Source organism: Sciurus vulgaris, assembly GCF_902686455.1.
Source record: "Sciurus vulgaris genome assembly, chromosome: 5".
In the NCBI taxonomy this organism is placed as follows: Eukaryota; Metazoa; Chordata; class Mammalia; order Rodentia; family Sciuridae; genus Sciurus; species Sciurus vulgaris.
In genome coordinates, this window is record NC_136465.1 from 119,255,638 (window position 1) to 119,271,352 (window position 15,715).

Genomic DNA, 15,715 nt, shown 5'->3' on the forward strand with positions numbered 1-15,715 from the left:
GCTCATTCTTTGCTAAACATATTTCAAGGGATTTCAAGTTAGAATGGTTCTGGAAATGGCTTCTCTATCCAGCTTTATAATTCATAATCAGGTTTATTTGTGCCTTTAGATATTTTTTCAAATTCAAGCTGTGCCGGGTTTCTTTTTCAAATTACAAGTTCAGTTCTTAACAATCTCATGAAAGAAAAGAAACTACCAGGTCAAATTATTTTTTCATGCCTATATTCCATCCCACCTATTTGGCTGTGTTAGTAGGGGTACCTGAGTTCCCAAGTTTGTGACCAGGTTGGGCAACATTTCAAGAACCCATCTCAAAGAAACAAAATAACTTTAAATGTAGGGGAAAAAAAAAAACTTTAAATGTAGAAACATTCTGTCATTTACAATTGTAGTATCTAGCCATTCAGAACTATAATCCTGGTCACTCAGGAGCCTGAGGCAGGAGGATTGCAAATTTGAGGCCTACCTTACCAATTTAGTGAGACCTTGTCTGAAAATTTAAAAAAGTGGTATTCATGTTTTTTCTCTTTTGATATTTTTCTGACCTCTAAAATTATGTGTCCAAATGGATACTCAGCACATGCCTATAATCCCAGCTACTTGGGAGGCTGAGGCAGGGGAATCACAAATTTAAGACTAGCCCAGGCAATTTAGCAATACCATCTCAAGATTTAAAAGGGGCAGGGGCTAGAGAGGGGATGTAGCTCACCTAGCATGTGGAATATAGCTTGCCTAGCATGTACTAGACCCAGGGTTTAATTCCCAGCATTGCATTAAAATAAATACATGGCTAAATTGTAGTAAGTACTACATTAGAGCTATAAACAAAGTACTGTAGAAACCCCAACATGAAGTCTGGGGAATCTGCGAAAGTGTGAAAGAGGGGTAACATTTGGGCTGAGTGTCAAAGGCTGAATAAGTCGTTCCTAGACCAATAGAAGAGGAGGGTATTTCTGGCAATGAATAAACATATGTAAAACAGAATCAATGGAAGGTTTTTTTGGTTTTGTTTTGTTTTTTTGGGTGCTTATGCTTACACAACCCAGGGCCTTATGCTTATAAGGCACAGAATCAATGGCATTTTGAGGAATCTGCAAAGTTCAAGGTGACTGGCCTTCAGGAGACATGTTAATAAAGGAAGGTGGTAAGATACAAGGCTGAAGAGAGGTTTAGGTGAGATGGGGAAGGACCCTATATGCCTATATAAGGAGTTTGAACTTAATTCTACAGACAACGAAAAGTCAGAAGTTTGTTTTTATTTTGTCTCTAAGAGCTGAAACTGAAAGCCCCAATTCTGTCACGTGTCCCTGGAATACTGTAGCACTGGAATGAAACCCATTAGCTATTTAGCCAGATTACAGATAACCAACAGTGCTCCAGAAGTTTTTAAGTGGGTCTGATGCCAGAGGGTTTTGTTGTTTTGTTTTGACTTTGGTACTGGTGATTGAATTTTACCACTGAGCTACACCCCTAGTCCTTTTTATTTTTTAATTTTCAGATGGGATCTAAGTTGCTGAAGGTCTCACTAAATTGTTGAGGCTGGCCTTGAATTTGTGATCCTCCTGTTTTAGCTTACACTGTCTTGGAATTACATATATACCACCATGCCCAGTCTGTTTTTGAGGGTGGGGTGGTGGTTGTTTTTTGGTGTGTGTGTGTGTGTGTGTGTGTGTGTGTGTGTGTGTGTGTTTAGGAAAACGCTTTTTTTTGTTTGGTTTGGTTTTGGTACCAGGGATTAAACCTAGGGGTACTTTGCCACTGAGCTATATCCCCAGTCCTTTTTTTCTTTTTATTTATTTTATTTTTATTTGTTTGTTTGTTTGTTTGTTTGTTTTGATGCTGGAAATTGGACCCGGGGGCATTTTACCACCTAGATACATCCCTAACCTTTTTAACTTTTTTATTTTGAGACAGGGTCTTTCTCAGTGGCTTAGGGCCTTGCTAAATTGCTGAAGCTGGCCTCAAAATTGTGATTCTCTTGCCTTAGCCTCCTGAGTCACTGGGATTACAGACATGTGCCACCATGCTCAGCCTTTTTTTTTTTTTTCTTTTGAGGCAAGTTCTCACTAAGTTGCTGAGGGTCTCAATAAATTATAGAGACTAGCTTTAAACTTTTGATTCTCCTGCCTCAGTGTCCTCAGTCACTGAAAAAAACAGGCATACACTACTGCTGCTGGCTTCGTTTTGTTTTTGCAATCCTGGGAATAGAATCCAGGAACTCATGCATGTTAGGCAAGTGCTGTACCACTAAGCTACACCCTAGATGTTAGTGTATGCATCTTAAATGTCCTATAAAAGCTCTTGTGTTGAAGGTCCCTAGATGACAGTGCCATTGGAGGTAGCCAAAAATTTAGGAGAGTGGGGCCTAATTTGAGGAAGTAAGGTTATTGGGGGTGTACTATTGAAGCATATATTGGGGACCTCAGTCTCTTCCTCTCTTGCTTGCTGGTCATGAAGTTTAACCTCACAACAGTACAAAATTTCACGGCTAAGAGACTGGACTGGAACCTCTGAAACTATGAACCAAAATACATCTTCCCTCAAGATTTATTTTTTAAGCAGTTTTTCTCAGGTATTTTGTCACTGTTGACAAAAGGCTAACACATCAGCCTAGGAAAATAGTTCTTATCATAAGGTGGGTGAACAAATTCCTTGAGTGTGAGGACTGATTTATACTTGTTATCTTTGTAATTGCCATGCCTGGCACATAGTATGTTTAAAAAATGTTTTTTGATTATATTTTGTCATCTGGATTTTCGAAAAACTGCAGACAGACCAGTTATGGTAATTTAGGCAAGAGATTCGACCTGGAACTAAAACAGTGGCAGTAGAAATAAAGAGAAAAGTTCATCCAGAATTTCAATATGCTTCTGACCTTGAAGACCAGTTAGAAAAAGGAAGAGGTAGAGGTTTCTAGTATGGCAGATTGGTTGAAATGTGACACGATTAGTTGAGACTGAAAGGGACAGATGAAGGAGTTGAAAGAGATAATTTAATAATGTATATATTTAGTAGTTGAGGGAAAGGAGTGGGGGGGGTTGTTTAGAAATGGGAAGGTATTATGTTTGAAGGGTGGGAGAAGCCATCGGAAAGGTAGGGGTTGAAAAAGGCAGGATAACAGAACAAGAGTCTTTCTTGCATGAGGTAGCAGACAGTAAAAACTAAGAAAGGAAGAAGATCCTAGGAAAGGGGAAAAATAAGTCTGAGGGCTTTTAAATGTGTATGTGTGTGTACATACAAGTTCTAAATGCCTTCACACACAGAAGAACTCAAGGCTTGACTTGTAAAGAAGATCTTTGTGTAGTTTATATATCTAGATCTATTTTGAAACTCTAATCTTAGAATGTAATAGTTGGGGATTTGCTAAAGATGATCAGGTATGTATCAAAAATATGGTTGAGGACTGGGAATGTAGCTCAGTAGTAGAGCGCTTGCTTAACATGAGTTCCTGAGTTCAGTCCCCAGTACCACGCACAAAAAAAGATTAGAAAAGATGATCTGATACAGAGCTAATCAACTTTACATAAGTATTGATGATAACCAATAACAGAAATAAAGGCATTTCAGATGGAGTCCTGATATAGACTCGAAGAATTCTTTGGGGACAAAGTTGTGGCTCAGTGGTAGAGCGCTTGCCTGGCATATATGAGGCCCTGGGTTCAATTCTCAGCACCACATATAAATAAATATCCATTGACAACTAAAAAATCTTAAAAATAAATAAATAAATTCTTATATTTAACAAAAAGAATTCTTTGTATGGATTGGGGATGTCGTTCAGTGGTACAATATGTGCTTTGCATGTTCAAGTCCTAAATTTAATCCATAAATAAATAGTAGTTCCATGAAATCTGGGAATTTGTTTTGTTGTTTTGTGTATTCCTTAGGCTTTTTCGTGTGTATGGTACATGCTAGAGAAGTGCTCTAACACTGAGCTACATACTCAGTTCTGAAAATCTTTTGATAAAAATCAGCATCTATGCATAATAACAATATGTAATAAATAACTAAATAAAAATTCAAGGAAACACATATAATAAAGGTTATTGTATCTAAACAAAAAGCAAATATTATAGTTATTTTATTTTCTTTTATTTGGTACTATGGATTGAACCCAGGGGAGCTTAACCACTGAGACACATCCCCATCCCTTTTCACTGCTTATTTTGAGACAGGATCTTTCTCAGGGGCTTAGGGCCTTGATAAATTGCTTAGGCTGGCTTCAAAATTGTGATCCTCCTGCTTTAACTTTCTGAGTCACTGGGATTACAGGCATGGGCCTTTGCACCTGGTTTAAATGGTAAAACACCAAAGTATTTTAGTTAAAATTAGAAACTTATTGGATTACCTACTATTGCCAGTTATTACTTTATATTTAAACTTCAATTTTTCTCAAAATTACAAGTACTGGGGGTAGAGTGGTAGAGCACTTGCTTAGCTTGCACAAAGCCCTGAATTTTTTCCCCAGCACTGAAAAATAACAAACTAATATTGCACATGCACATGCTTTAAAAAAGTCAGCTAATTCTATAATACATGATAAGAAAAAAAGCTGGACACTGTGGCATACATCTGTAATCCCAATAGTTTAGAAGGATTGTGGGGATTGTGAGTTCAAAGCCGGCCTCAGCAACTTTGCAAGACCCTGCCTCAAAATTTAAATAAAAGTGGGGCGGGTGTTATGCTGGAAATGTTGCTCAGTAGTTAAGCACCCCTGGGTTCAATGCCTGGTACCAATAAAAAGAAAAAGAAAAAATAATCATCCTCAGCTCCCTAATTCCCTATCCCTATTTCTACTTTATCAGAGACAATGTCTTATAAATGAAAACACAAAAATAAGTATCTTTTCCCTGTTTTAACAATGGACACCTGGAAGACCAGGTAAGAATAGTCTATTCCCAGTGCCAAACACATAAAATACTTAGAAGTTAACAAGAAATTTACAGAAACCAAATATGTATTTTGTAGCATTATTCCTGGTGGAAAAAACCTGGAAACAACATGAATTTCATCAAGAGTAATGTTTCAGCTCTCTCTGCTTCCTGGTGGCCATGTCCTGAGTCACTTTTCACCATCACACTCTTTTATCATGATGTTCTGCCACACCAGAAGCAAATTAAAAAAAAAAAAAAAAGGAGTAATACCTCAATAAATTGCCACATCCAGCTGTGTGTGGTGGCACATGCCTGTAATTCCCTACTTGGGAGGCTGAGACAGGAGGATTGTAAATTCTAGTCTAGTCTCAGCAATTTAGTGAGATCTTGTCTCAAAATAAAAAATAGAAAGAGCTGGGTATGTAGCTCAGTGGTAAAGGGCCCCTGGATTCCATTCCCAGTATCACACACACACACACACAAATGAAATAAAACAAATTGCCATATCTTCAGTATTATTTTGTACCTAATAACAAAAGCTTATACAAATTGCTTTCAATAGATTTTTATAAAGCATTATTGAATAAAAAATGCAGAAAAGTGTTTGATTCTATTTTTTTCTTTTCTTTTTTATTTTTACAGATTGCATTTTGATTCATTGTACACAAATGGGGTACAGCTTTTCGTTTCTATGGTTGTACATGATGTAGATTCACACCATTCATGTAATCATATAGGGTAATATCTGTCTCATTCCACTATCTTTCCTCCCCCTGCCACCTTCCCCCTTTCTTTTCATTTTTTAGATTTTTTAGATTTCATTTTTTAGATTTTTTCATTTTATAGATTTTTTTTTTTTGTTAAGCAGTTACTCCAACCTCTATGTATACTGGAAAACAAAAACAAAAGACTTTTGTGGCCAGTAGAGGTAGTGCATGCCTGTAATACCAGCAACTCAGGAGGCTGAGGCTGGAGGATTGGGAGTTCAAAGCAGCCTCATTAATTTAGCGAGTTGCTAAGTAGCTCAGCAAGACCCTGTCTCTAAATAAAATAGGGGAAAAAAAGGGTGGGAGGAATTTGACTCACTGATCAAATACCCCCCTGGGTTCAACCCCTGGTACCAAAAAAAAAAAAAAAAAAAAAAGCCAGTCTCAGCAACTTAGCAAGACCCTGTCTCAAAATAAAAAATAAAAAGGGCTAGGGATGTGGCACAGGGTTTATATGCCCTGGGTCCAATTCCTGGTACAAAACAAACAAAAATAAAAAATTTGTACAATGATTTTTTTTTTTTTTTCTGAGATAGGTTCTCTCTATGTTTAGAATGGTCTAGAACTGTAAACACAAGGAATCCACTTGCTTTAGCCTCCCAAGTAGCTAGGACCACAGGGATTCACCACTGTGCCTGGTTTATGTATGTAAATTTATATATATGGTAAACAAAGAAAATGGTTTTAATATGACCTGGATTACAAAAGGTTGACCAAGTTTATTGTTTTCTATGACTAATTGCTCAGTGGAAAATTTTCCATCATAAGAATAAATTGTTTTATCTTTTGTTTGTTTTGTTTTCCCTAGTACTGAGTGTCAAACCCAGGACCTTGCACTTGCTAGGTGAGTATTCGTCCACTCAATTGAGCCAAATTCCCAACCCTTATACTGTTGTTGTCTTAAGTTTGTTTTAAATGTATATATTTTTTAGGTGTTGATAGACCTTTATTCATTTATTTTTATATGGTACTGAGAATCAAACCCAGGACCTTTGCTAGGCAAGTGCTCTACAATTGAGCCAGGACCCCAGCCCTTGTTGTTGTTTTCAATTTTTATAAATTTTATTTGTTTAATTAGTTGTGCATGACAGAAGCCACTTATACATTTTGACAGATCATACATAAAGTATAATCTCATTTTTCTGATTATACATATTGCAGGATCACATTGGTCATGCAGTCATAGATGTACATGAGGTAATAATGTCTGGTTTACTCTACTATCTTTCCTTCCCTCATACCCCTTTCTCTCCTTTCACTCCCCTCTACCTAATATAAAGTAACTATTCTTCCCTATCCCCACTCCTTGTTTTTTTTTTTTAATTTTTTTTAGTTGTAGATGGACACAATACCTTTATTTATTTATCTTTATGTGGTGCTGAGGATCAAACTCAGTGCCTCAAGCATACCAGACAAGCTCTCTACCACTGAGCCACAACCCCAGCCCTCCTTGTTGTTTTAATGCAGCAGGATACTTATTACTTTATTTAAATTTTTTAAATTAATTTTAGTTCTAATTGGAAGCAATGGTAAATATTTCTTACTAAATTTCTGATTCTGGCCTTGAACTTGCAGTTCTCCTGCTTCACCTTCCTAAGTAGCTAGGATTACAGGCATGCTCCAACACACCTACATTTTTTTAATTTACACATTACTGCTAGAAACTCATTGTTTCTAATTTTGTTTTAACCCATTTTCCCTATAAAGAACAAAGAATGAAATGATACAACAAATCCAAAGCAACTTAAGATAGCAATTTTCAGTAAGTGGTGTAGGCCTGCCTATAAATCCCAGTGACTTGGGAGATGAAGCAGGAGAATTGTAATTCAAGGCCAGCATGGACAATTTTGTAAGACCTAGTCTCAAAATTAAAAATAAACGGATTGGAGGTATCACTCAGCAGCGAAGTGCCCCTAGGTTCAACCTCCAGTAACAAAATCACATACACACACACACACACACACACACACACACACACACACACACAAATTAAAAATAATTAAAGACTAATCAATTCTTCTAGGGTCTCTTCCCAGCTATATTTGAATTGAGATATGACACATATAGAAGCAGAACTCAGATAGCAGCAGAGAAATGTCTTAGAAAAAGTTCTAGGAGTCAGATGTGGTGGTACACATCTGTAGTCTCAGCTATTTGGGAGGCTGAGGCAGGAGGATCCCAAGTTTGAGGCCAACTTTAACTTATTGAGACCCTGTCTCAATATAAAAAAAGAAAGGGCTGGGGATATAGCTCTGTTGTAGAGTGCCCCTGAGTTCAGTCCTCACTACCACAAAAATAAATAAATAAATCCAGCTTCATTCTCATTGTGAGTATGCTGGTAGAAAAGTTGTATGTCTTACAGTGGTAGTTACAAAACTGTATGGGTTTGTTAGAATTCACAGACTGATAAAATGGACGAAGGTGAATTTCACTATGTCTTAATTATACTGATAGACTTTTAAAAATGCAATCAGTCAAACCAATAAATGTTCATGGCAATTTAAAAAAAGATAAAGATTAATAAAAAAGCAAGATTCAATTAATTATGTTATCACAAGAAACCCACTTTAAATACAGAGACAAATAGGTTCAAAATAAATGGATGAACATTAAAAAATGATTATACCAATTACAAAGTGAAATTTATCTCAAGACTGCAATTTGGTGTAATGTCCGAAATTCAATTAATGTAACACATTTACACCACATTAAGACAGCAAAGGACAAAAACACACAATTTATCTCAATAGTTGCAGATAAATTTAGTACTCTGTCTGAAACACTTAAAACTAGAAATAGGAAGGAACATCCTCAATTTGAGTATCCAAGAACCAGATGTGATGGCATACACCTGTAATCCCAGCAATTTGGGAGGCTGAGACAGGAGAATCACAAGTTCCTGGCCAGCTTTAGCAATTAAACGAGTCATAGGCAATTTAGAGAGATTCTGTCTCAAAATTTTGAAAAGAGCTAAAGATGTAGTTCCATGGTAAAACACCTCTGGGTTCAATCCCTAGTACAAAAACAAAACAAAAACATTTCCAGCTGGGTGTTCTGGTATATACCTATAATCACAGCAACTTGGGAGACTGAGGAAGGAGCATCGTAAATTCAAGGCCAGTCTGGAAAACTTATTGAGATCCTGTCTCAATATGAAAAAAAAGGGCTGGGATGAAGCTCTGTGGTAGATCTGCCTATGTTCAATCCCCAGTTAAAATAAATAAGTAAATAAATAAAGGGGAAGACACCCCAAATTTATGGATTGGCTGACTTATTATTATTAAGATGGCAGTACTCCCAAAATTGATCTACAGAATCAATGCAATTCCTATCAAAATTCCAGATGAATTTTCGCAGAAATTTCCAATCTAATAACTAAAATCCATGTGATATGCAAGTAATCTAGCACTGTCAAAATAATCTTTAAAAAGGAATAATGAAGTTGAAGAACTCATCCTGTTTTCAAAATTTTCAGCAAACTTACAGAAATGAAGACAGTGTGATATAGGCATAACTATAAACACGTAGATCAATGGACTAGAATTAAGAGTCTAGAGTTTATGACCAAGTTTTTTTTTGGTTTGTTTTGGTTTTGTTACTGGTGATTGAACCCAGAGGGACTCTACCACTGGGCCACATTCCCAGCTTATTTATTTATTTATTTTTGGAGCTGGGGATTGAACCTAGGAGCACTTACCACTGAGCGATATCCTCAGCCCTTTTTATTTTTTTATTTTGAGACAGGGTCTTGTTAAGTTGTTTAGTTGTTTAGGACCTCTCTAAGTTGCTGAGGCTGGCCTTGAACAACATCCAGTTGATTTTTTTCTTTTTCTTTTCCGTTTTTATTTTATTTTATTATTTTTATTTTTTTAGTGGCTGAAAAGTTTATTTCCTGCTCATTTGGTCCTATTTACTTATTTATTTATTTATTTAGTTGTGGATGGACACAATTTATTTTTTTAATGTCGTTCTGAGGTTGAACCCAGTGCCTCACACATGCTAGGCTCAGTGGTAATGCTGTACCACTGAGCCACAAACCCAGCCTGGCCCAGTTGATTTTTTGACAAGATATCAAGACATTTCAATAGAAGAGAGGAGTCTTTTGGAGAAATAATGCTGGGAAAATTAATATATCCACATACAAAAGGATGAAGTTGGATTTCTACCTTAAACTATGAACAAAAAGTACCTCTAAGTGGGTCAGAGATTAAGTGTCTTAAACTATAAAATCTTAGATAAATCTGACATGTGAGACATTGGGTTAGGTGATGGTTTCTTAGATTTAAAACCAAATGCCTAAACAACTTTCATGGTTTGAATATTTTCCCTAAAAAATATGTGTTGGAAATTTAATTGATGATGCAACAGTGTGGAGAGGTGGACCTTGAGGGACATGTTTAAATCATGAGTGCTCCAACCTCAGATGCATTAATGCTAATTATAATAGGGCTTGAGGCTATGAGTTCATTCCTGTTCTCTTTCTCAAGCTCTCTTGTCCTTCTGTTTTTTTCTTTTTCTTGTTCTTCTTCTTTTTCTTTTGGAGTACTGAACCTAGGGGTTCTCTGTCACTAAAACTACATCCCAACCCTTTTAATTTTTTTTTTAGCGGGTCTAAGTTGCTGAAGTTGGCCTCGAACCTGAGATCCTCCTGGCACAGTCTCGAGTCACTGGGATTATAAATTTGTACCACTTTGACCAGTGCCCTTCCACTCTTTGCTTTGTGGTACAGGAGATTGAATCCTGAATCACTGGAATTACAGGAGTACATGTGGCCAAGACTGGGTAATTTATGAGGAATGGTGGCCTATTTAACATGGTTATGGAGGCTGGGAAATCCAAGACCAATTGGCATCTGCAAGGGCTCGTTGCTTCATCATAACATGACAGAAGGCATCATAGGACAAGTCAGAGCAAATGTGCTAGTTTGAGTCTCTTTTCCTCTTCTTGTAAAGCCACTAATGCTATCATGGGCACGTACTCTCATGACCTCATCTAATTTTTCCCCCATTTTTTTTATTGGTGCATTATAGTTGTGCATAATGGTTGGATTTGTTACATATTCATAGTCATACAATACAGAACTCATCTAATTACTGCCCAAAAGATTCACCTCTAAATACCATTAACATATGAATTTGGAGATTAAGTGTCCAACACATGAACTTTTGGGATAAATATTCAGACCATAGAACATGGTCTGTGGAATTCTGTTTTTGTAGCACAGAACAGACTAACAGCAACGAAAGAGGGAAAAAAAGGTAAATAAACTTCATTAAAATCAAAAGTTCTAGCACTAATTTCCAGAATATATAAAGAACTCAAACTCTACACCAAGAAAACAAATAACCCAATCAACAAACGGGCTAAGGAAATGAACAGACACTTCACAGAAGAAGATGTACAAGCAATCAACAGATATATGAAAAAATGTTCAACATCTTTAGTAATAAGAGAAATGCAAATCAAAACTACACTAAGATTCCACCTCACCCCAATTAGAATGGCGATTATCAAGAACACAAGCAACAATAGGTGTTGGAGAGGATGTGGGGAAAAGGTACACTCATATATTGCTGGTGGGACTGCAAATTAATGCAGCCACTCTGGAAAGCAGTGTGGAGATTCCTTAGAAAACTTGGAATGTACCCACCATTTGACCCAGCTATCCCACTCCTCGGCCTATACCCAAAGGACTTAAAATCAGCATACTACAGATACAGCCACATCAATGTTCATAGCTGCTCAATTCACAATAGCCAGACTGTGGAACCAACAAAATGTAAATTAATGGATGCCTAGGGTTGGGATGGGGAAGAAATAGAGTGTGACTTCTAAAATGTATGGGGTTTTTAGGTCTTTTTTTTTTTTTGGAGTTGATGAAAGTATTTTAATATTGTGGTGTGCTTGCACAATTCTTACTTAAAACTATTGAATTGTGTACTTTTGTGGATGAATTAAATGGTATGTGAATTATAAAGTAAATGGGTGGCTACATGAAGCTATACATGCAAAAAATTGCATAGACTATTACACATTACAAAGATGAGTACATGTAAAAATTGATGAAGTCTGGATTGGCACAGCAGTGCACACGTATAATCCCAGTGACTCGGGAGGCTGAGGCAGGAGGCTCACAAGTTCAAAGCCAGCCTTAGCAATTTAGGCCATAAGCAATTTGGTGGGACCCTGTCTCAAAATTAAAAATAAAAAGACTGGCGATGCAGCTCAGTGGTTAAGTACCCCTGGTACCAAAAGAAAATCAATCCCAGGTACCAAAAAGAAAAACAAAAGACGAATGGGGCTGAGAATATGGATCAGAGTGATAGAGCACTTACCTAGCATGTTCAAGGCCATGGGTTTGATCCCTAGCATCATTAAAAAATGTATTAAAAAAACCATATTTCACCCAGTAATAGGAATGAATCCACAAATAAGTATTCTACTGGGTGTGTTGGCACTAGTACCAAAAAAAAAAAAAAAAAAAAAAAATCTGTGGGCCCAGAGATATGTCTCAGTGATGGAACACTTGCTCAGCTGACTGACTGGAGGTCCTGGGTTTGATCCAAAGCATCACACACACAAATCTGAGTGAAATAAGCCAGATTAAAAAGCATATCTAGGCGGGCTGGGGAGATAGCTCAGCTGGTAGAGTGCTTGCCTCACAAGCACAAGGCCCTGAGTTCGATCCCCAGTACCGAAAGAAAAAAAAAAAAATAGATTAGATAAAAAGCATATCTAGGGGCTGGAGTTGTGGTTCAGTGGTAGAGTGCTTGGCTGGCATGTGTGAGGCCCTGGGCTCAAACTCAGCACCATATATAAATAAAAAGGATCCATTGACAACTAAAAAAAAAAAAAAATTAAAGCATATCTAAACTGGGTGTGGTAGCACATGCCTGTAATCCCAGCAGCTTGGGAAGCTGAGGTAAGGAGGATTAGGAGTTCAAAGCCATCCTCAGCAATTTGGCAAGGCCCTGTCTCTAAATGCAATATAAAAAAGGGCTGAGGATATGGCTCAGTGGTTGAGTACCCTAGGTTTAATCCCCAGTACCAAAACATATATAGTATGGTTCTTTTTTTTTTTTTTTTTTTTTTTAATTTTTTTTAGTTGTCAATGCACCTTTATGTGGTGCTGAGAATTGAACCCTGTGCCTCACACATGCTAGGCAAGTGCTCTACTACTGAACCATGATTCCAGCTCAGTTTTTCTTTAATTTAAAAAATTTTGTTGATTGCAGTGCCAAGAGGGATTGAACCCAGGGATACTGTACCACTGATCTTGATCCACAACCCCAACCCTTTGAGACAGGGTCTCACCAAATGCCCAGGCAGTCCTCCAATTTGTTTCTCCTTCTTCAGCCTTCTTAATAGCTGGAATTACAGGTGGGCACCACCATATCTGACAAGTTTTAAGTTTTGATGGAGTCCAATTTATCAACTTTTTGTTACCAAGAGCTTTTAATGTTTGGTGTCATGTCATGAAACATGTTCTATTGTGAATTTTAAGGCCTTACATTTAAGTTCTTTAATTTTATTTTGTGATAGTGAGGATTGAACCCAACTCTACCACTAAGCTTTATCCCTATCCCTTTTTGACACTGGGTCTGTTTTTCACACTGGCCTTGAATTTGAGATCCTCCTGCTTCAGTCTCCTGAGTCTTTGGAATTATAGGTGTGTGCCACCACTACCACCAGAGTCATATCCTGAGTCTTTTTAATTTTATATTTTGATACAGTCTCCCTAAATCGCTAAGACTGACTTTGAACTTTCCATCCTCCTGCTTCATCCTCATCACAGGGATTACAGGCATGCACCACTGGGCCCAGTTTATTTTTTGAGACAGGGTCCCAGACTAGCCTTGAACTTTTGATCCTCCTGCCTCAGCAATTGAATCTGGCCTTGCCCCCAGAGTTTCTTTTTTGCATTTTGATATAGGGTCTCCCTAAGTTTCTGTGGCAGGCTTTGAACTTGGCAATCCTCCAGTACAAGCTGCTGTGATCACAGGCATGCACCGAAGATTGGAAAAACATTTTTTTTTTTTTTTAATAGGGAAGATAATTCAAACTAATTTCACAATTTTTGGTGCTGGGTATAGAACCCAGAACCTTTCCTGCGCTCAGCATGTTAGTTACAGCACTGGACTATACCTCCAGCCCTGAAAATTAAGTTGGGCATTTTGAAATTTAACTAGATTTATATCTGGATACTGTGGCACACACCTGTAATCTCAGCAGCTTGAGAGGCTGAGGCAGGAGTAACCTGAGTTCAAAGCCAGCCTCAGCAACTTAAGAGGCCCTAAGCAACTCAGCAAGACCATCTCTAAATAAAATATAAAAAAGGGCTGGGGATGTGGTCCAGTGGATAAATGCCCCTGGGTTCAATCCCCGGTACCAAAAGAAAACAACAACAAACCCCCCCCCCCAAAAACAAAAACAAAAACACCAAGCAAACCAGCTTTATGTTTATGAGAAACCAACAAAATGGCGTCAAAGAAATGAGTTTGAAGAGCTGGGCGCGGTGATGCAGGCCTATAATCCCAGCGGCCTGGGAGGCTGGGGCAGGAGGATTTAGAGTTTAAAGTCAGCCTCAGCAAAAGCAAGGCGCTAAGCAACTCAGTGAGACCCTATCTCTGAATAAAATAAAGGTATTGTGTCCGTCTTCAACTAAAGAATATTTAAAAAAAAAAAAAGTCCCAGACTATAGTAGACTGGAAAGGGAAATGAATAGAGGTATATATATCATTAGAGATAAACCTTGGAAAACAATTGAATTTAGCAATTCACAGTAAGATATGTATTGCACAATACATTTTACTTTATTGTTGTTGACAGACCTTTATTTATTGCTGAGAATCAAACCCAGTGCCTCACACATGCTAGGTAAGCACTCTATCATTGAGCTACAACCCCCACCCTACATTTTACTTTAAAGCCAATAATTGCAAAATGCTTCAAAGTTGCAGAACCTGGGCTTGAATTTGCAATCTCCATCATCCCATTTTAGCCTCTTCAGTAGCTGGGATCACTTACTATACATATGCATTAAAAACATCACTTCATGTCTAGGAATTGTAAATACCAGTTGATAGATGGTACCCTTGAAGGAAGGAAATAACACTAAAGGTACATAGTGTATCTGTAATGACCAATTTCCTTACCCCCACAAGAAGACGAAGAAGGAAAAAAAAAAAAAAAAAAAAAAAGCAGAGTTAAAGGTACTCAGGGCCTCAGGCATACTAAGCATGCACTCTACCCTTCAGTTCCATTCCCAGCCCTGCTTTTCAGCTGAGTCAGGAAGAAGTAATTCTCTAAGACATTTGTTTGAACTATACATTCCTAATTTGATAATCAAAAACTTCATTCTGGTGATGGATGATGCTAGTTGCATCCAAATGTGGGAGAAAAAAATGACTGAAGAAATTAATGAACAGTAGATAACTGGGTACCTTGAGATGGGAATAATACATAAAACACTGGTGGCACTTATGATGCAAGTGGACTTGAACGGGCTATTTCTCTTAAAATAAGCCTAAATTTCTTAATTATAAAAACTTTCCATGTTAACTTTATTCCCATTTTAATCTCTATTTAGGGCATATTATCACTAATTCATTTAAAAATTTTTGCCTCTACATAAACTTGTAGCATTCCTATTTCTAAGCTTCAGCCCTCTTCGCCTCATTCTTGACAGTTCAACTCACTTTACTCTCCTTGGGATTCTCATATAGGTCTATTTATAGAAACTTAAGTATTTATAAGCTTATTTTTCTTACCTTCCAGTTTGCTTGCAATAGTCCAGCTTGTGCCTAGGCAAAATGCTCTCCTTCACCTGGGTGTGGTGGCGCATGCCTGAACTGTTTGGGAGGCTGGGGTAGGAGGATCAAGTTCAAGTCCTGACTCAGCAATTTAGGGAGATACTCTCAAAAATGACTGGGATGGAGGCCAGTGAGCATCCCTAGGTTTAACCCTCAGTACTACTGCAGTATGGGGGGGAGAGGTGGTGGATCTGCTAATGATTAACAACTGGGGAAGAAATTAGAAATGAAAAACTTAACAGTTAAAATTGTCTTCTCTGAA